This window comes from Triticum aestivum, chromosome 1B (assembly GCF_018294505.1).
Source record: "Triticum aestivum cultivar Chinese Spring chromosome 1B, IWGSC CS RefSeq v2.1, whole genome shotgun sequence".
Classification (NCBI taxonomy): Eukaryota; Viridiplantae; Streptophyta; class Magnoliopsida; order Poales; family Poaceae; genus Triticum; species Triticum aestivum.
In genome coordinates, this window is record NC_057795.1 from 590,977,974 (window position 1) to 591,001,434 (window position 23,461).

The 23,461-nt window shown below is 46.7% G+C and overlaps 1 non-coding gene across 1 annotated transcript; it reads right to left on the bottom strand.

The window, feature by feature from the left end:
- Positions 1-21,707: 21,707 nt before the first annotated feature.
- Positions 21,708-21,780, bottom strand: TRNAK-CUU (transfer RNA lysine (anticodon CUU)). Its single transcript has one exon. It is a non-coding gene; the product is annotated as a tRNA-Lys (tRNA).
- Between the last annotated feature and the right edge of the window lie 1,681 nt (positions 21,781-23,461).

Sequence of the window (23,461 nt, forward strand, 5' to 3'; positions counted from 1 at the left end):
TTAGCTTGCGTGATCTGCAGTCGAGAGAGAAAGGCTACAAGGTAGGTTGCTTGAGATGTCGACGTGACCTACCCTCGACACTTTTTACCATGAAAAAACAGGTTTCTCGATGAAGTAGAAATGAGAGGAAAACGAAGAAATTCGGGCCGAGGTTATGTATCTGTCCATTCCTGATTTGGTCATTCGATTCTGTAACCCTAAACTTTTTGACTAGAAACCTTTAGCCCTAGGTCTCGGTCAAAAGTGTTACAAACGACGGAATAATGTTACTTCACTGTTGGTTCCTCAATGATATGTCCATCTCTAGATTTGGTCACTGGGTTCTAAGTTCTAACCCTAAACTTTTGACATGGGAAAACTTTAGCGCTAGATACCAGTCAAAGTGTTACAATCGTGCCCGCAAAAGAAAACTATTACAATCGATGAAAATTTTCAAATCTATTCATCGAACATCATGGCAGTACAAAGAACACGAGAAGTAACAAAAATTACATCTATATTCGTAGACCACTTAGCGACAACTACAAAGCGCCGGGACAAGCCAAAGGCACGCCACCGTCATCGCCCTCTCTCACCAGAGCAGGGCAAACCTAAACCGTTGAAACTGGGTAGAAATGAGAGGAAATCGAAGAAATTCGTGTCGCAATTATATATCTGTCCATTCTTGATTTGGTCATTTGATTCTACAACCCTAAACCTTTGAGACTAGAAAAACTTTAGCCCTAGGTCTCAGTCAAAAGTATTATAGCTTACGTACAATTGATGGAGTAATGTTACTTCATTGTTGGTTCCTCAATGATATGTCGATTTCTAGATTTGGTCACTGGGTTCTGAGTTCTAACCCTAAACTTTTGACATGGGGAAACTTTAGCGCTAGATACCAGTCAAAGTGTTACAATCATCCCCGTAAAACAAAACTATTACAATCAATGGAATAGTGGTGGCTTCTTCTCTTATTTTTGTGGGAAAAATTTCCAATCTATTCACCAAACATCATGGAAGTACAAAGAAAACGAGAAGTAACAAAAAATACATCCATATTCGTAGACCACCTAGCGACAACTAGAAGCACTGGAGCGAGCCGAAGGCGCACTACCGTCATCACCCTCCCTCACCAGAGCCGCACAAGCCTAAACCTTTGAAAGTGGATAGAAATGAGAGGAAATCGAGGATATTCGTGTCGCAGTTATATATCTGTCCATTCTTGATTTAGTCATTCTATTATATAACCCTAATCCTTTGAGACGACTAGAAAAACTTTAGCCCTTAGGTCTCAGTCAAAAGTGTTATAGCTTACGTACACCCAATGGAATAATGTTACTTCATTGTTGGTTCCTCAATGATACATTGATTTCTAGACTTGGTCACTGGGCTCTGTGTTCTAACTCTAAACTTTTGACATGGGGAAACTTTAGCGCTAGATATCAGTCAAATTGTTACAATCGCCACCGCAAAAGAAGACTATTACAATCCATGGAATAGTGGTGGTTTCATACACATAACAGTCCAATCAGCACAAGAAAAATAATAAGAAGAAAAAGTGAATTAGAAAAAGGAAATCAGAAGAAGGCAAGCAAAAATATGGAAAAACTCATGAATCTGGAGAAGCCTAGATCTCCTTGAGCCCTTGGTTGAATATTCATTTGTGTTATTACATTTATTAACATAATACAACCGACGACGCCTCCGACCACTACCATGGCAAGTCTAGCCACCCTGTGACGTGCGACTAGATTGTCCCTCTCATGATCCAATGTTTATGACTACCGATTTTGTCAAGTTTTTTTTTTTGATTTTGTGTTATCTTGTACTCCCTCCGATCCATATCAATTGTCGCTGATTTGGTGCAACAATTAATATGAATCGGAGGGAGTATAAAAGGCTTAGGTATTTTTTTTTTGCGGAGAATAAAAGGTTTAGGTCACATGTATTCGATTCCAAGACAAAACTCTATGTTCGATATAAGTCCAACTGTAGCCCTACACAAATATTCAACACAAATTTAACATGTTGCCACTTAGAGGGAGTAATATAACTATCTCCATGGTGTCACCATCTGCTTAATTTATGTTAAGACAATTAGGAGTTTTCTGGGTGTTAAGAGCGTAGGGTTCACTTAAATAGCATGACAGCAGAAAACTGAAATGATGAGTTGTGCGTGGCAAACATGTAGCTAGTAGTATTACTATTAGTGTATCCAAGATAGTTTTGTCAATACAAAGTGTTATGATGAGGACATCTTAGTACTAATTAAAAAGATGAAGGGGCATACTTCATCCTTGTGCGCTCCATGAATTCTGAAAGAAACGAGAGTGGAATTTTGATGTCACCAGCTGGACTAGCCAACCAGCAGACCACTGTTCATTAATAGGAATGTTTTATGCACTGCACTCAATATCGCAAGTTTCTTACCTCCAAACAAAATATTTACTTGTTACTAATACAAAATCAAAAGGTTTAGCCTGCAGTTGTATACCAGGAGGAGTCCATAAGCAGCAGCCGCAGCCGCTGATAAGCTTGATATCACTGTCCGAGTTTAATGGTACACCCGGCCAATTATACACAGCCGGCCTCTGTCCACCTCAAACAAGACCGCTAACGCCCAACATCACCTGTTTAGTATTTCCGGTGGTGTTTAGTATGCAACCTGCGATCTAAGTAGGCTCACACACGTGTCTAAGATCTCTTAGAAAGGACATGTATACATGTTTAATTCTGACACCTATTAGCAGTCAGAACACCATGTACTCCCAAAAAGATCCCATGAAGAACACTGTCGTAGAAGTTGCCTCCCCAAACTTGTGTGGAACGCAAGAGAAAATTTGAGGGAATTAGTAGCAGTGATGTGACAAAATGAAGAAGGCAGTTAATCTAGAGCCTCAAAATGGTACGAGACCTTGACCTTCCGCAAAAGCAGAAATGCGAGCTGCGATCTGCTGACTGAGACTAGGTAAGTACGGTTTGCCTTTGGAACAAAAACTATTTTTAGGCACAACCGACAGCCTATACACCTTGTGTTCTAAGCCTTATCTGGTCTATTAATGGTTGCCTAAATTTTCCATGGTTCCATGTGGTCCATTGTAAAAATTTAAAAAGAAAATTCATAGACTCTAGAAAAATGGTAGAATTCAGCACCATGGCGGTCGAATAGTGGCGCCTGCCTTTCTTTTAACTTCATACAAAATTTATTAAATGATGGTTACATGCAAAAAAAGGGTTGCATGCATACTTCACCAGGATCATAACGAGGAAATCAAATAACATCATTTGTACACAAAGTGAACCGACTCCTCTGACCCCCGCGTCGCCTCTGCTCTGGCGACACGGGGGAGCCCCACCAGGCGCCGCCACCTCTCCCCTCCCCCCCTCCCCTCGTCTCGCCGCCGCCTAGCCCGCCGGCGAAGCCCGGGCTGGCTCCAGGGAGGGTGGCGGCAGGGCACCTCACTAGGTGGCGCGGCGCGCGGATCCCGACCGCTCGGGAGCGATTCAGCGGTGACTAGCGTCACGGAGGCTACTCCAGGTGTCCGGCGGTGTCGGCCCTCGGTGTTGCTCCCTTGCTCCGACGTGGGCGGAGGGATGCGGAAGAGGGGCGGCGGAAGGTACGTGGTGGCCGGATCTGGTCGGCCTAGGTCGGATTCGGAGTGGCAGCGGCTGGGCGCGTCGTCAGAGGTGGTTGGTGGTGCGCGGGGAGGTCTACGGTGGCGGGCTACGTTGGCGCGCGAGCAGTGGCGTTATATCGGGCGTGCACAACTCGAGGCGGAGCCGGTGGTCGCAGAGGGCATGGGCAGCAGCTGGACAAGGGGCTCAGGCGTCGTGGTTCTGACGTCGAGCTGGGTCTGGCACGTCATTCACGACATGAGGTGTTGTTGTGATTACTGGCACGGTTGCAAGATGCGGCAACAGCTGCACGACGAGGTGGAGCCGGTGGAAGTCGACCGTGGGGACTGTGCTCGGATTCGGAGGTGTGAAGGAGCTCCGTGCGAAAGTCTAGCATTGACCTTGGGTCAGTGCCGGCAACAATGGCACCATGGCCATGGTGTCGTTCCCCTTCTTGAAGGTGTTGCCATGGAGCTCCATTACACGACTCTCCGTGAGAAATCCCTAGATTTGGATGGTCGAAGCGGGCGATGACGGCGGCTACGTCGTTTCCTTCTTTGAGGCATCGTCTTGGAGAGTTAGCATGTTGCAATTTGCACGGATCTCTTCGTCGTCGGGGACAGTGGACGTTCGGGAGACGACTATGAGTGGTTTGTGATTGTGCGTCGAGATGGCGATGTCGGGAACAATGTGAGTGGCAACTCTATGAGGTGGGGGTTCTATCTCGACATTGGTTGGGTGGCATCCTTATTCCGCTCGGGCGGTAGGGGTGTCGGCTCGGTCGATGCGCCCGAATGGGGGCGATACGACTTTACATTGGGGCGGCGGCCCCGGATGTGGTGCGACGTTGGTGGTCTACGAGTGGTTTCCCTGAGCAGCGTGGGTTGCAGGCAGCTGGGTTGTGCGGAGTTGCTGCTCGAGGGGAGCGGTGGTATGTCGGGGCGGCGGCCCCGGAAGGCGGTGTCAGTTGATTGTGCTGGGCGCGACGTTGCGGTGGATGTCGGGGCGGCGGCCCCGAGAGAATCACTGTGGCGACCAGACTTTTGTGGCAACGATGATTGTGGGAGCAATATCGGCAACGCGGCAATGGTTGTGGTAGTTTGCTTGTTGCTGTGGAGTCGAAGCTACGGGGCTGGGCTGTGGTGTATGATGACTGACTGTAGGTGGCCCGTTCGGCGATCTTCCGTGGCGTCAGTCGTGCCTGGTTTTGTTCTTCTGAGTTTTCCGTCAGAGTCGGAGCTGCGTTGTCTATCCGCAGGTCGACATGTCGATTAGGATGGGCTTTGCCCTGTGTGTTCCAGTCTATGGGAGTGGGCTTGGTCCTAATTGTTCTGGTTTTTGTCCGGTTTTCCGTAATTAACTAGCAATTCTTTTCTGCTTAATTAATAGATGAGGCAATCTTTGCCTCTGTTTCGAAAAAAATAACGAGGAAATCAGTTGGGTCTTCAGGACAGACCCGATCCCTGTGTATAACCGCCTTAGTGACCTCATGTCAACCCTTTTATGTCGCAATGACAATGTGTATAGGTTGCATGCTGTGCATTTAGAGTTTATTTGGCTCTATGAAGAATCGAGTTGTAATTTTTCTTCTTTGGGATTTCTTGTATCACTGGAAATCTTTAATACAAATCGAGAGCCTCTTCACAAAAATAATGTCAAGGTATTTAGAAAGCTTCCGCCATCCTTGTATATGTGCTCTACCTTCAGTGCGGAGACCTTCAGAGCTAAGGACTTCTTGGACACAAAGCATCAGATTTTTTGTCGAAAGAGACCCTCTGCCCACTGGAATTACCAAAAAAGACCCCCTGCGGACGAAATTGACAAAAGAGACCCCCTCACTAGTGGCGGCAGGCGCGGCAAGCGACACGTGTCACCTGCCGCCGCGCCGTGAGGCGGCGGGCCCGGCCGCCACAACAGGAGGCGGCAGCCCGGTGTATAACGGTGCGTGCACAGGGCAGCACAGGGCAGCGTGCCGCGACGGAACGGGCCGCGCCAGGCGGGCCCGGCCGCCACCGGGTGAGGCGGCCGCCGCTGCCGCTGTCGCTACCCGGCCGACAAGGCCTGCTGCGCGCGGGCCCAGCAGGTGGGCCACGCCGCCACCTGCCGAGGCGGCCTGTCCTGTGCTGCTGCACGCGCGACAGTGCGCAGACGGCGCTGATTTCGAGGCGCGACAGTGCGCAGACGGTGCTGATTTCGAGGCGCGACAGTGCGCAGACGGCGCTGATTTCGTGGCGCTACAATGACGGTTGTGACTCCGACGCGCGGGGATATGGACGCTTTTGGTTCTTTCACCAGGGAATCACTCACTCGCTGCGGGAATCCGAGCTGCGGGAACCTGTTGTGCCGACACTACAGGGATCCTCTTCCTTTATATAGTATGCTTCTGCTCCGTGCGCAAGCACACTGGCATCCTCTTCTAACTTCTGAGTGTGTAAGAACAGAGAGAAAGAAAAACTCAGTAGGCACTTCCACTCGTGATTTAGGGCGATTTGAAGTTGGATTTTGAATATGTTGAAGTTGAAGAAAAGATAGACGAAGGTAAGATCTATCCATTTTTGTTGGTTTCGTTTGCATGCATGATGTTTTTACTATTTTTGTTTAGTTCATAACTATGTGTTATCTATTTTGTTAGGCATTATTTCATCACTTTTTGGAGTCATTTAGAGCTTCAGGAGTACGATTTGCCTAGCGAAGTGAACTACCAAGTTGAAGATCAAGGTATGAGCTTTGCAATAAATTGATTTTTTTGTGCATGCAAGGTTGTAATTAGTTAGTCTTTTAGCTCATCATTAGCTATGCAATGTTAGTGATTAGAGGTTAGAAATAATTTCAGACGACAGATGTAGCATTTACAATATATTTTTTAGAAGGGTAGGTTGAAGATGTTGTATCAATGTTAGGTGCGTCCATTAGTATTGACATGCAAGAAATCTTAATATGGTAATTAAAAAACACTTGTACTGTAATTGTTCATTGCATGTGGTATGTTATTTCATGTGGTATGTTTATTAATAAGTCTATAGTTAGGAGGTTGTAGGTCTATTTTGTTATGTCAAAATAATGTAAATTTTATATGTTACGAATATGTGCTAATGTACTTGATGATGTATGTAATTAGGTAAAATAATTAATCTTAGTAGCAAACAAGGAGGAGATGACGTGATTGAAGAAATTGTGTTTCCATCTTCGCTGTCCCTTTTGAGGTGATGACCAGATACATGCAAGTGCTATTTTCATACTTTTGATAGCAGAAAGAAAAATCTGTGTGTAATATTGATGTTCATATGATAATAGGTTGACTCTGTTCATATAGTACTGGTGACGGATATTTATTCGAACTATTTGGACTCTTAATTGCATTCGCAAGCACATCCATATTGGAGCTAAGGTATAAAATGACGTCGTAATTTTGTTAATATTTTTTATATTGATGTACTGTCATGCCGCTGCAAATATTATTATTTGTAAATAAATGAATTTTATCGTATGATATGAAAAACATTATATCATGCCGGAAGAAATTAGATATTTTACTCATATGATATTAAAATGTTATTATCGTAATATTATGTTTAGTGGTTGTTTGGATAGCGAGTACTTACCCTCAGTTTTGTCATAACCTGTTGTAAGAAAATTATGTAGAAAACCATATTTTACTAATAGTCGTTTTTTCAGAAGCTAAGTTTTTGCATGTTGCGAGAACTATTTTAGGATATTTTTGGGGTAGTTAGAGAAAAACAAACAGAGTTTTAGTTTGTTACGCTCGTAGACAAGTTTGAGAAAAATAGATCTTTAAATACCCGTTAACCAAACAACCCCTTAAAGTCTAAGCAAATGATTCTAAAAACAAACCCAATATTTATAACGAAAATACGGTTACTAAATGTTCAGTTACTAATTATTTGAAATGTAAACATGTATGTTGGTTAGGTACTATGGAAAATTTAGTAGTGTACTATGGGAACGTCTTACGCAACGGTCAATGCTGGGTGGATGTGTCCTTCTGCGAGTCGACTACAGTTGTGGTGAGAGACATGGTCAACGTGGGTTATGTAGCTGTTAGAAGGTGCATCCGAGCGGTGTTTAGCCCAGTGATGTAGGGAAAAAAATGACAATGGAGGCCTTCGTCGTTGACGGAGGAAATGATGGGACAGTTGCCCGTTGGGGTTTGCGGCCTGTCACAGGTGATCGGTCGTGGGGGTCGTACATGAGGTTTGCAAGCAATCCCAATAACTCAATGTATGGTCAGCCGATGGTGTATGTGGAGTTCATTTCAGTCACTGATGTTGCCGGATGCAGTAGCAGGGGTGGTGAGGTCGAGTTGGCCATCACATCAGCCCCTAGCATCGGCCCATCGGAACCGACGGGCGGCCAGCCTGTGTATGACACAGGATATTGGTCGGCGGCCGTTGACATGAGCGAACACGTGGACGGATTGTCGGAGGCGCTAGATGATGATGATCATTCTTCTGCGTCTTCGGAGTCAAGCGGAGAAGAAGATGTTCCTCCTCAGAGGGCGGTCGCGGCGGCACTGCAACCTGGGTTTTTACAGGATATGAGCATCACCAACGAATTTCACTCTGCTTCTGGCCTAGGAGCGGGAAGCCTGGAGGTTGGGCAAGTTTTCCCAGATAAGAAGTCTGCTTACCAGGCAATGGGTAGCTATGCAATCGGCATCCACCGCCAGCATAGAGTGAAGCAGTCTGATAAAAAAGAGTTGAAGGTCATATGCATCCACACCGCGAAAGGTTGCCGCAGAAGAGTTCTCGCTAGACTGAAGCCTGGGGTATGTCAGTCATGGCATATCACAAAAATAGTGGAGCATACCTGTGAGCAAACTGGGACTCTTTCAGATCACTGCAATGTGACAGCAAAATTTGTGGCACAGACGATGGAAACAATTGTGCAGGGAAATCTCAACATTAGTGTTAGGGCTCTGCAAAAAGATGCAGAGGATCTAATTGGATTCCCTGTTAGCTACAGCAAGGCTAGGCGTGCGAAGGAAAATATATTCAAGAACTTGTATGGTACCTATGAGGAGGCATATTCTTATGCCCCTAGAATGCTTCATCAAATAGCAAGTGCTAATAGGGGGACTCAAGTTTGGCGGAGAGAACATCCAAACCCAATGAACCCGGGTGAGCTAATCCTGGACCGCTTATTCTGGGCATTCACCCAGACTATACAAGCCTTCAGGCACTGTCTCCCGGTATTATCTGTTGATGGTACCTTTCTCACTGGAAAGTATAAGGGCACACTATTGGTGGCGATTGCAGCGGATGCAAATAATCAGCTTCTTCCTATTGCATATGCATTGGTCGAGAGCGAGAACAAAGATAGCTGGTTGTGGTTCCTGAGCTGCGTGAAGATTGGTGTCGTGAAAGAGCGTAAAGGTGTTTGCATCATTTCTGATCGCAACATTGGATTATTAAGCGCTCTTGAAATAATTAAGGCGTCGGAAGAAGAGTGGGGCTGGCCCGATCTAGAGGGAAGGTGGTGCATGAGGCATTTGGCAGCAAACTTTTACTCCAAATTCAAAAACAAGGATTGATTCAAGTTATTCAAGAGGATGTGCATGCAAAAAACTGAAGCCAAAATGAATGCGATATGGGCGGGTATCAATGGTGAGATCGACCGCGCGGCCTTGCCGCAGAGAGAAGACCGGAGGGGTTGTAGGACGGCCATAAATTTGAGCCAGTGAATCACCGAGAATTGCCCTCATTTGGAGAAGTGGGCGCAGGCTCACGACACCGGGGCTCGGTATGGAATAATGACCAGCAACATGTCAGAGGTGTACAATGGTGTTCTTAAAGGGGTGCGAGCACTGCCTATCACAGCCCTAATTGAAGAAACTTGGAACCGGACCCTGTCATACTTTGCAGACAGGGTCACCGTCGCCAAAGCACAAGTTGAATTGAACAAGCCATTGTCCGAGAAGATGCAAAGACATCTGGACAAGAAAGCAAAGAAGTCCCAAAGTCATGGCTGCCGGAAAGTGGACGCACTTAGGAATAAGTGGGAGGTCAATGTGCGAGCCAAGTACGTTAAGGGTTACCACATAGGATCAAAAAAGCAAGCTATCACCCTTGGCTCAACCTCCTGTGAGTGCACTTGTAACAAGCCCAAGCTTGAGGGCTACCCTTGCAGTCATGTGCTCCGGGTGGCTGCTGTTCAAAAAATCAGCGTCGACCCATACATATCGCCGTACTTCAACATGTATAATCTGTATAACACTTGGAACGGTGAGTTCTGGGCTTGGGGCATTGATATGAACTACAAAATGTTATGGCCAGATGGGCCGAAATGGGTTCCGAACGCCGACTTGACGACGTCAGTCTAGGCGTCATCGCAATGACATGGACCATAGCCAGATGGGAGAACCAAGGCGATGCCGCGTTTGCAGGTGTCCTGGACATTGACGCAAAGATTGCCCGTATCGAGCCAACAACAACGCATGATGTTGATATATATGTACTCGCCATGTTTATTTATATTTCTACTCGTTATGTGTACTTATATTAAATTTAAATTGATTCTCTTTGTATTATTGTGCTCCTGATGTTAACTTCAGATAATTAATGTAAATCGTATCTCTTTGTATTTTTTAAGTTAATTTTGATTTGCATTTGTATTTCTGTCTTCCTCGTAATTTATATTTGTATGTTTGTGTGCAGGTTATGGGTGAAGTGCCAGTGCTTTTGCAAGGGGCCCATGACGCCGGCCACCGTTGCCACCTATTTCTGAAACCAAATACTAAGCATGATTATCGGCCTTTCAGTCTTCGAACCATAAAGAAAACATGGCCAATACACAATCATTTCCTTGCTCACCTTGACGCTTATGGACTACAAGGTTTTGCTAGGCTCACATCATGCGACGACCAAGTACGTTCGGACCCATCCCTTTTGACATCCCTCGTTGACCGGTGGAGACCTGAAACCCACACCTTTCACTTTCGTTTTGGGGAGCTTGCACCTACACTGAAAGATGTTTCTATGATCACTGCTCTACCAATTAGAGGTGAGCCGGTAGTCTCTCCACGAGTGTCTCCATCTTGGGCATTAGATATAGTAGCCCGTCTTGGGATGGAAATGCCAGAATCACAACGTTCTGGTAACCCTCGGGGCATCCCACTCGTCTGGCTTCGTGATAACTTTCTTAATTTATCTAGCTTCGCCAATGAGGAGACGAGAAAAAGACATATGTTTGCGTATCTGTTGTGGCTCCTCGGGAATCTATTTCCAAATTCACATGGGGACGTTGTTGTCCCTGGTCTCATCTACATTGCAGAGAATATGGTAGATGAACCTTTACCCGAGCAGCCAAAATACAGCTTCGGTTCTGCCATGCTATCTCATACATACAGAGGCTTGTGTGATGCCACGCAAAAAACCTCTTTCGCACAAAAAGCTCCATTACTTTGTGTCGCCTATGAGTTTCTACAGTTGTGGTCCTGGGAATACCTCCCTGTAGGACGACCTCGTATAGTACAACCCGTATACCCATATGACTTTAGCGAGGGTGCTAGCGCAACTATGGCCACCAGGTGGACAAAGGCACGGAAACGTTGGTCTCCAGATATTGCGAAAAATTGTTACCCTATGTATCACCAGCAGTTTGAGATACTTGATGAGGCATAAGTCACATGGAACCCGTGGACTCAGGACCAGCTAAAAATGGTCTTTGATGCTCGACACTTCACACCAGGCATGTTGACCGATAGTGCATTCTGGCTGACTCGCTGCAACTTATTGTTCATGTGGTGTGTTGAGCCTTACAACCCAGAGCGTGTAATGAGATAGTTCGGTCTCTATCAAGAAATTCCACCACCTTTTCCCAGACGTATCGACGAGGAAACACATAAGTAAGATGTGACATCCCTAAATAGTTAGTGTCATTTTTAATTTACTAAACTCACACTTTGTTACATAATTTGCAGGCTAACCAATATGGGCAGGGGTTGGAGTTTATACGATTGGAGGGAAGAGAGCATTGAATGGGTACACAAGTGGGAAAATGAAGCGCTAGCAGATATAGTGCGTCAACTTAGGTATATTTTATGTACATTATTTTTTTACGATGATCATACGATGCATGAAGATGCTTTGCTTTCATCACAACGGTTTATGTAATTATTTAATTTTGCAGACCGTACGATGAAAGTACAGATCAAGCGTACAAGCAGTGGTACTGCATGAACACACGTGCTAGCCTGGCCAGTCAGCCAGCTACTATACCAACACATCTCACACAAGAGGAGCAGGCGCGGAGACATGTTGAGCTGCATGCAGCTTACTATCGTGACCACCTGGTAATCACTTGTAACTTTTTTAGGTCCATCATTTCATAATCATTTGAACTAAATAACATCCAAATATTGTTCAGCTTGAAAATGTCAACGAAGTAGGGCAGATGGCTACGGATAGCATGTCGGCCCAGGGCCCATATCGCAAGACATTCCAGAAACTTTTGCAACAATTCGTGGCAAAGAAGTTCAGATGCGGTAGAGGCGACGATGTTGTCACTGGAGCATACATGCCGGCAGCGAGGTCAGCCAGACCGAGTGCGGCACCATCGTCCAGACCGAGCGAGGCGCGTATGAGCCATGAGCAATGGGGGGAGGGTCCGAGTACTAGAACGACATTGCCACGACATGACTCATCTCTGCCACTGCATCGCTCTTCTTCGATGCAGCTTCGTCAGGGGCAGACATCTCAGGACCATGGCACGGGCTTGGATTCGATGCCCGAGCAGTTTCTTTCCCCTAACCCATATGCGTACACAGGATATGATGCATACACCCAAGGTGAGGGATCTCAGCCGTATCTCTCCACGCGAGGGATCCCCATGCCCGAGGAGACTCGTGTACCAGATTTAAACCAGCACCACGTACAATGGCCAGATAGTATAGGAGAGGGATATGCTCAGGTAGTCATGTTTACATTTCAATGCATTTACAATGATATCATATATTATCCTCTAACAGTTTGTTTAAAATTTTTCTATGTGCAGGACACACCTGATGTTAATTGGGGCGATGAGAACACCCAACGCAGCGTCAACACAGGCCTCCGGGGAGCATCACATGATCATGGCGTCAACACAGGCCTCCGGGGAGCATCACATTATCTTGGCGACACGGTTACATCATTAGTTACAGAGTTCTTCGGAGGGGACGTTATTGTCCCACTTTTATCCCCCCGGAGTCACAACCATACGCCTACAATTACGCTTCAGGTTCGCAACAAGGATTCGCGACTCCACCACCTACGCAGGACTCGCAGACACATGAAGCCGAATTGGAGTACGGCCGCGGTCTTCGTGTGACCCGGCCACCGCTTCGCTTGTCGCCTTCCGGTCGTAAGGAAATGCCAGGTGGTCGTCGTAAAGTAGGGTGATTCATCTATGCACGTGCGCGACCCATTGTATCTACATATGTCTGTATCAGACTTTTCAATTTGAACATCTATGTATGCTGAAATAAAAATGCATCAGTCAGGAACAATTTTTCCCGCCTATATCTCCCGCTCCACTCTTTTGCTTATGTTAGGCCGAAATGAATTTTTTTTAAATTTTGGCTGATGAATACTGTGCAACCATTGCCCGTCTTAGACATTGAAAAAAAAAATTCAGGCAATGCTTTCCCCTCAATATTTTCCCGCAAACGCTTTCCCTCCATATGTTCCGCCACCCGTTTCCCGCCAACGCTTTCCCGCAATATGTCCCCGCCACTCATTTCCCGCCATATGTTCCCGCCAACCCTTTCCCGCCATACTGCACTCGTTCTTTCCCGCCATTTTATCCTCTCTACCTATAAAACCCCCTTCAGACGGAGGTGGATAAGCATTCGAGTGTAGTGTAGTCGAGATGTCCCATTATCCTTTCGATCGTAGTTTTTACCCTGGGATGAGCAGGACTCTTCTGAGGCTAGCTACCGATTTCAGGATGGACAATAGGATAGTTCCATGGGACGAACTCACCGGTAGTGACACCATAATGAATGAGTTGGCTCACCAATTACGTAGGTCTGGGTGGCCTGAAAGGACCTATGAGGAGGTACGTAAAGAACTTCTTAGGTTGCGTGCAAGGTGGAAGAATGTAGTGGAGCCGAAGAGTGAAACTTTTAGAAGGACTGCAGAAAATCATCCATTTTTATGGACTGAGGAGAGCGAGGATGAAGATGATATCTTCATGCCGCCGCTTCCGGGTGCTGCATCGTCAATGGGCAAGAGTTCTGCATCGTCTCAGGGCAAGAGTACTGCATCCTCGAAGAGCAAGAGTTCTGCATCGTCCAAGGGTAAGAGTTCTACATCCTCGAAGGGCAAGAGTTCTGCATCGATGGAGGATGACGATGATGCCTTCATGTAGTTTTTAAGCTGTATTCCAGTTCTACCGTTTAATTCGGATGTACTTGCATTATTGGTTTGTACTCTCTTATTGTAGGGCACTATGTTCTATCTTAATTTTATTTTGTAGTTGTTGCACGATGTTCGATATTAGTGGAGGGAAAGAAAATGCCACTACTTTATTCTAAAACTATATTTATTTCCATTACGACACGGCACAACTGAAAATAAGATACATTGTAGGAATAAACCTACATTTAACTCCTGAAATAAAGCTACATTAAAGTGCAGAAATAAAGATACAAATGATTGCAAAATTTAAAATACTACCACAGGAATCTACTGAGTCCAACGTGGATATTTTCCTTTTCCATCGCCAGCTTCTTCTGCTGCATTGGCCTCACGAGCCCTTTCTTTCTTTCTCTGCCTCTCCGCCTCACGAGCCTCCTTTCGCTGTCGTTCCTGCTCCTCCATGCGACGAGCCTCTTCCCTGTTTTTCTTTCCCATTTCCTGAAAAAAACGGTGTTGCTCCGCATAGTATTCTTTTAACTCTCTCTTGCTCTGCTTTCTCCTCAGCTTCCGCCTTCTCGCGTCGCTCTTCCGCAAATAAACTATTCCACGCCCGACGACTTGTTTCACGAATCTCAGTCACTGCCCAAGCCGGCTTCTCCGTGTCAATCCAACGATAGTACATGCACAGAGGCGGAGGAGACTACAACAAGAAACAAAAATGTTACTAAAGAATCAATGAAAATACCAACAATATCTATTCGTGATGGTTAAACCATACCGGAGGCTTGTCGTACTCTGAAATAGCTACGGCAGGATCTTCCTCATAATTGGCGCACATGAAAAACTTCATGCCCAACCAATCTGAAAAATCCATCACCTCCTTCACCTTGCAAAGATCGCCACACCAACACCGCAGGACTGCCACCCCCAGAGGCAAACTTGCATTCTTCATTTTCCTCGGCCTAATGCTTTGATCCGAGCAAGGCAAACTCATACCGACTGAAAAAATGTGTTACACACTTTGCGCACTGCCGATTTCGAGGATGGCTGGACGAGAGCCTCGGTGTCTCCTTTTATAAGCTCAGACGATAATGCTGGCGAGAAAATTAAGCGGGGATATTTACGATCCATGTAGTGTCGGCACAACAGCTTCCCGTAGCCTCGGATTCCTAGTGCCATCGCATCCGCTGAGGCAAAAGAAGCAAAGGCAGGATTGATTCCTGGGCGAAAGAACCAAAAGCATCCATATTCCCGCGCGTCGGAGTCACGGCCGTCACTGTCGCGCCTCAAAATCAGCGCCGTCTGCGCACTGTCGCGCATGCAGCAGCACAGGACAGGCCGCCTCGGCTGGTGGCGGCGTGGCCCACCTGCTGGGCCCGCGCGCAGCAGGCCTTGTCGGCCAGGTAGCGACAGCGGCAGCGGCGGCCGCCTCACCCGGTGGCGGCCGGGCCCGCCTGGCGCGGCCCATTCCGTCGCGGCACGCTGCCCTGTGCTGCCCTGTGCACGCACCGTTATACACCGGGCTGTCGCCTCCTGTTGTGGCGGCCGGGCCCGCCGCCTCACGGCGTGGCGGCAGGTGACACGTGTCGCCTGCCGCGCCTGCCGCCACTAGTGAGGGGGTCTCTTTTGTCAATTTCGTCCGCAGGGGGTCTTTTTTGGCAATTCCAGTGGGCAGAGGGTCTCTTTTGATAAAAAATAAAAGCATCAAAGTCCACATAAAAGATTGCAAACCAATCTATATGGCTGGGAGGATACTATCTCCAATAGCTTTTGTTTGAACAGATCGACTAAAAGAGTGTTGACGATTGTACGATTGCATGCCACAAGAAAGTTGCCTTGCTCATCCCAGATAACACATATAACCAACTACAGATGGTCTATCACAACCAATTAGTTGCAATGAATACCAAAATATTGCAATATCTAAATGGTGACAAAATTATAAATATTGTGCAATATAATTTAGTTATTGACACAATTACTTATTTCATGCCAATAATACATTTTTTATTGCCACAATGTTTAATGATGGCGACATTCTGAATTTTTTTCTCCAGAAATAGCTCACTATTGCCACATTTCTTACAATGTGGAAATAATTAGTATATTTCGTGACGATTGTGACTGTTCCGAGATTTAAAATTTCTTTGCACGACAGTCACAATGTTGCTGCAGATAAAAGAAGTTGGTAATAGTTATGTCCTTTGGAATGACTTTTGATGATTGCAAGAATTTAGTTTTTCTTGCAATACATCTTACAAATTACAACGAAAAAAAGTAACATCATGGTAATAGTTGCATCATGTTGCAATGACAATAGCTGGATTTTGCTGGCACATAATCGGTGCAGCAACAAAACAAGCACTAATGTTTCAGTGAAAATTGTGTTATTGAAATCTGTAAAGCATGATGCAAAAATATTTGGCTCTCTAAAAATATGTTTTTGTGGGTGTCTATTTTATTAAATCAATCTTGATTATTTTGGATGTTGTGCTCATGGCATAAAGTAATAGGTTAGCGTTTATAATATCCTTATATACTTCAAATTTCGAAAAGATTCACCAACCATGTATTGCAGTGTACTCTCAATCGAATTTTTAGGTGATGTATTTTCAAACAAATAAGTGCACTTTGAAAGAAAAGAAAAGAAAAGCAATGTAGAAAGAAAATAGAGTAGTGGGAAAGTGGGCTAGCCTAACCGGCCCATCCAACCCACGGAGGGCAGCAGTTTTTTTATTTTTTTACTTTTTTAGATGAGGGCAGCAGTTTGTTAGGAGAAGGTGTCTAGTGCAAATCTTGGGGTGCATCTGATGTTACGTGCATGTGACCCTCGTCGAACAATTAGTCCCACATCGCTAGTTGACCAACACAAGCACCTGTCTAAAAGGCAACCCTCTCGCTCTTTACATCAGCCTGGCGTGGTCGCGCGCGCCTGTAACTCTAGCGCATCGGAGGGCTGAAGAGTCTGTGAACCGGATATGTGGTCTCGAGATCTTGCATTGGGAGACAGATGTTGCTGCTACGCCCCATTCCCCCCTCACCCTGTAGAACGGGGCCTCTGGCAATACCATGTTATGGCTTTAGGCCGCAACTGTGCTCCCGAATGTTGCCATGTAGCCAGGGCGAACCCACGGGATGCCGCCACACGTCACAGCACCCACTTGTTTGGGCCCGTCGATGCCAGGATTCGACCAACAGCCCATTTACAAATTCTCTTTTTAGTTTGCAAATTATTCTATTTTTATATGCCAAAATATAGGAATGAAAAACTTTGGTATCTCGTCGCACCAGATCTGCATGCATACGCCGCCACTGTGCTCCCGAATGTTGACATGTAGCCAGCGCGAATGCACGGGATGCTGCCACACGTCACAGCACCCCGCCCCGCTCCATCGGGCATCAAAGGGGAAGGGAGTAGCCTCGCCGCCGCCACCGCCGGCCAGACTTTGTCCAACGATTGCCACCCGGTGGTGGCGAGGGAGAGGAGGCAGAGATGGGGTTGGGACTAAAGGCGCACAAGGGTTCTCCCGGTCTCCCGCGAAAGAGACACGGATGAAGAGAGGAAAGTTTCTCTCCACTTAGTTGCATACAACAAGTCACAGTCCGACCATCTGCTGCTGCAGCGCATGGTTTTGGCTGTAACTTTTGCATATGACCTCGAATGAAGATGATCCAAATATCAAAATGGTCCATTTCGATTATCTAAAGAATTTTCTTGTAGAAACCTTTTACATTTGAGGCTATCTTATTTGCATTTTATGCCATGCTAAAATATGGCGTCAACAATGTGCTCACCGTTGCCGGGCAGTTCTGGCTACACCTACAGGTTGTTGATCCTGGGGGAGAATGTGGATGTCCTGTCGTCTGCCATCAAAGAGGTGGGGACAAACCTCTGAACATTCAATTTTAAGCTACATGCATTAGAGCATCTCTAGCAGATCTTGCAAACCGGGTCATTCGTTAAAATAACCGCCGGTTTGCGGGATCCATTTCGTATCCCCCGCCCGAGCAGATCCACCAAATCGGATAGTCTCGGAATTTTTTGTGGGATCCCGCATCCGCGAGTTCATTTCCTCCATATGTACAGGAATCCACCCGATTTTGCAGGCTCCACCGCAACTCGTCGCCACCGTCGGCACCATGGATCCGCCCGGGAGCTCGGCACGCGGGCTCATTCCTTGCAGATCCGGTTGCTTTGGCCGACTCTTAGCGGGCGCATTGGGGGAAGAGGGCAGCACGGTGTTGCTTCGGTCGGAGGGAGAAGAAAGGGGTGGTGCGGCGTCGGGTGGCGGGAAGAAGAAAGAGGCGGATCCGCGTCAGCCGGCAGGAGAAGGAAGGGCAGCGCGACGCGGCTTGCTTCGGGGGAGGTATGTCCGGTTGAAACTCATGCCGGCTAGTGCTCGATTTTGGCCCGGATTGGGTTCGGGTGAAACACATTCCGTCTTGTGTGCATATTGTAGATGGATTGGAGTTCATCCTCGTCTTCTTCGTCCGACGATTCGGACATAGAAGACTTGATCCTCGATGATGATGATGAAAACCTAGTGTTGTTGCATCTCCTCGACGAATTTGAGGTGGGGCCGAAGAAAAAGCGGCACGGATCGACGGTCGGCTGGCTATGCATTCCCCGCAACCGAGCTCTCGGCGACAAAATGCTCATGAAGGACTACTTCGCTGAGGTACCGACATATCCGGCTATCCTCTTTCATAGGCGATATCGAATGCGTAGGTCACTCTTAGTCCGCATCGTCGAGGCTTGCGAGCAAAATTGCCGTCTCTTCACCCGGCGTAGGAATGCCGCCGGTTTGATTGGTTTAGTGCATATAGAAAAATCGGCGGTGATGAGAGTGATTGCATATGGTGTTCTGGCTGACTATGCGGACGAATATCTTCGCATTGGCGAATATACCACCATAAAAATGGTCGTGTCTTTGCTAAGACAATAATCCGGGTTTTTGGCCCGGAGTATCTTCGAGCTCCAAATGAAGATGACGTAAAGAAGCTCATGGCAATGAACGAAGCAAGGGGATGGTCGGGCATGCTATGTAGTATTGATTGCATGTATTAGAGGTGGGAGAACTGCCCGGTGGCTTGGCAGGGCAATACACCGGCCACAAACTCAAACCCACCATCGTGCTTGAAGCCGTGGCCTTACATGATATGTGGATTTGGCATTGCTTCTTTGGTTTGCCAGAGTCTCTCAATGATATCATCGTATTGCAATGGTTTCATTTATTTGCTCAACTAGCTAGTGACAAAGCTCCGGCTTGCAACTATACCGTCAATGGCCATGACTATACCATAGGGTACTATCTTGTCGGCGGTATTTATCCATCATGGTCAACATTTGTGAAGACCATTAGTGACCCCAATATTAAGAAGGACAAATTTTTTGCCGAAGCACAAGAAGCTTGCCAAAAGGATATTGAGAGGGCATTTGATGTGTTGCAAGCTTGGTTTGCCATTGTTCGAGGTCCTGCTCGCTTCTGGGATAAAAAGTCCCTTGGAAACATCATGACTGCTTGTGTAATTTTGCATAACATGATCGTCGAGGAAGAGAGGGATTTGGACTTAGAGTACAACTATGACAATGTTGGTAGTCGTGTGAAGCCGACCAGGGATGCAGATAAGATCAATGCATTTCTTGAGACCTACCAGAAGATCAAGGACTGTGATTCGCACAACCAACTTCAACATGATCTTATTGACCATCGGTGGCAGCTCTATGGGATCCCCATCTGTATCCATTTCTATTCACGTGAGATTTGAATAATTTGGTGTTGTAATAATTATTTGAATTCAAACATTTGTTGTAATGATGATTACTGTTATATTGTGAGTTGCTTGACCATTTATATATTTGTATGTTTTGAATTTATTTCAGATTCCATTCGATTGATATTATTATGAAATGTGCAATTTGTTTGATGTTCTATTAAAAATTTACGATGCGGCGAGGGTTCCGGCCAAACTGATCCACAAACGCATCCCACAAAACATTTGTGAGATGCATTTGCCGGATCTATTCGGGCGGGCGCTTGTCACATCGTAAAAACAATTTGCGGAAGCCCTTATACAACTTTTATGGGACGCACGGTTGCAGGATATGCTAGAGATGCTTTTATTCTGTCTAACCCGTAAAATCTTTCAGATAACGGAGCCTTTTTTTTGCATGGTAATATGTATCTCATTTATATAGAGTAAAGATCAAGTTACAAGGCACGTAAGCACCAACCATACATAACTGAAAAGACAGGAAAATCCTATGCAATATACCAGCGCCTGTCCCTTTCCTTCGACACCACCGAAGTGGCCATCAAAGGATAAAAAGACAGATCACCTCTTCACCCAAGCTCGATGCGGCTCCATCGCTGGTCAGCACTTTACGGACCTCCAAAGTAGTTTGCCAGAAGCAAAACCATAGCCGTTGAAAGAATCAGACCGGGGCAACATGTCCCCGGACACGCCATCGAACTTCAGAACTGGCATCCCCGCATGACGACGATGACGTCGGAGGAGGAAACCAGAACTGACAGCCTTCGACCACAGACCCAACACAGGATACTCCATCTTCCAGCTGTCACTTGCGTAGACAACCGCCTGCGCGTACTCCTGAACGATAAAACTTCCCTGCTCCACCATGACGTCGGAGACAACGCCACATCAACGGGGACAGAGCAGAAGGAGAGACACACCTAATGGAGTCACCGCCGCCGCCTCACCAACGCCATCCATGAACCCTAACGCTGCCAATCTGAGGGATCGACAGGGACACGATGCCATCAACTCCGAGACGCCGTCATGAAAGACACCGCCGGTGTGGAAATAGAGTTGAGGCAGATTTATTCGTCTAGACGCCGCTCCCACCACCACAACGACGCACCACGACCTACAAATCCAAATCCTAACTACAGAGCGAAGGAACGGGGTCCCCCCTCCCTCCTGCCGCCGGAGCAGCGGCCGGAGGGAGAGGGGGCCAGCGCCCCGGCCGGTGGAGATCGGAGGAAAAGATCGCCTCTCCCTAGTCGCCTGGTGGTGGCGGCGCTAGGGTAGGAACGCCCGTAGCTTCAGATAACGGAGCCTGACGATGACGAAAGGTACGTGAAGGTGGAGCTGTAGTAGAGTCCGCGCTGGATACTGTACTTCGTCGGCTCAGGTACTGCACAAATACAAGCGCGGCTCGATCGAATTACATCACTGAAATGTTGGGCTGCATTACTGCATAGCTGAGTGTTTCTTTCTCACGCACACCGACGTTTTTGGTACATTATGTTCGTAGCCATCCTGGCGGTGACACTGCTGTTTGTTTTTTTTTTGGTATGAGTGACACTGCTGCTGCTGCTGTACGAGGTGCTCAGCGAGCTGCTCGGGTATGCCAGCGCCACGGAACAGACGACGGCGACGCCTCGCTGTGGAGAGGAAGAGGGTGGGAGCCTGGGCTCGTTCTACAACTCTGTCAACTCCCGCGACGGCGACGTGGGCGGCGTCTATGCGTGGTGTGCTGCGATGCCCGGACTGCGGCACTCCGCCACCTGCCACGACTGCAGCGGATATGCGTATGTATGTGCGGTCTACGTGTTCTGTCGTGCATTTGTGTGGCAGGATTGTTGAGAGGGGTGCTAGCTGCCCGTTCTGCCAGAGGAAGCTCAAGAAGGTGAGGAGAATCTTCTGTGTATGAGCGAGATAGACATTCATGTCCGTGAGGGACGAAAAAAAATGGCAGCCAGTGCGATCTACTCTTCTACAAGAGAACGCCCACCGTGGGGCTCGAACCCACGACCACAAGGTTAAGAGCCTTGCGCTCTACCAACTGAGCTAGACGGGCTTGGTGAACTGTTTCTAAGTATAGTTCTAATGATGAGAGTTTCTAATGTAACGAGCGCAGGATGTGTTAAGCATTTTATACTAGCATCCTGTGACGGTATTTTTCCTTTCAGCACATTACCGACGCAGATAATCATACATTACTCTATGAATGCATGCACATACATACTACCCCTATGAGCATCTCAAAGAAATCGAACCGACATCTCATCTTAAAATTGGCGAAATCGCCACAGAAGACTTCGTAGACGATAGGAATGTCTCATCCCATCGACATAAGACCTGAAATAAATTCTGAAAAATGCAAGAATCAGTGTCAAGTCTAGGAATTGTACTCTGATGGTCTGGAGATGCCATTGTCCTTCTAACTAACCGCAGGTTTCGCGTTATCAGCATTTTTGGACTAGAGATACCACTGTCTTCCTAACCAACCACATGTTGGTTCGCGTTATCAGTATTTTTATTATGGACATTATCTTGTTCTTTTTCGACTGTGGGCATTATAAGTTTCTCTCTTTTTCCCCATAAAAAAGGCATCTATGTTTCTTTTCACTTCTCCTGCAAGGTCGCCGTTCCCATCCACCTCCGGTCGCTGTCCAGAGGTGGATGAGAACTCGGCAGCAGTGACAACACATTATCCCGCAAAAAAGACAACACATTGATGGAATAAGTGCCTCCATCCTTCTTCCCTTTCCAATGGTATTTGCTTCAACGTCGGCGGCAAGCTTGTAAATGATGGCCGTGTTGATCCGGACAACCAAAGCTATTAGGTGATGTGTTAGGAGTTTGGTTTTGTCGAACTCTTTGCCCAATATGTAGGGTGGTAGGCAATGGTGAATCTAGAAAACAGAGGGGGGTTGGGCTGCCTGTGCCATGCGAACATGTGTTGGGCTGGGCTGGCAAGTGACTAGGTTGGCCCTTGAGACTATTAGTAAAAAGAAGTTGCAACGCTTGGAGGGGGGCTTGAGCCTGTTAAAGTTCCCTAGTAGATTCACCACTGATGATAGGGGTGGTCCAAATGATCTTCTTGGAGTAGCTTTATTAGGTCAATGATATTTTGTTGGTCGGTGGAAGCAAGATGGAAGTGCTAGAAGCACCGACGGCTATATCAGATCTAGTTGTGGATGAGGATGCACCTCTGTTTGCTTGATGTTTACAATGGTTAGATTAGTGTCGTCATCTATACTCTTAGGGGGGTAGTGACACTACGCCTGTCGTGTCGATGTTCGATCGACGATGTTTTTGTTATGTCTTAGTGGACGGGATATAGCCGCGGTCTTCAAAACACATTAGGTGATAGGAGTTTATTAGGTCTTATCATTTTTTGATAGAAGAATGCCGCTCTTAATGACTATAAAATATCATCATAAAGAGTTTCCTGGATACAATCCATAGTTACATTGTGCTGGATAGAATCACCAAAGCAAGCACACACATGCGGTAATGTACGAGTCACGACATTATGATTGTTCCTTGACATGAATCAGATTTCAAATGCCCCCGGGTGCATTCTCTAATCCTAGGGTACCATAAAACTGAACACGTCACTGAGAAAAGATAATGAGAAACATGAGCTGCCAACATTGGCTGTCATACCTCTGAACACACTTTTAATCTCGTATGATCTTTTCTGGAAGACCCTTTGGGTTGTAGGTATGGACCAAGAAATTCCAGGGGATGTT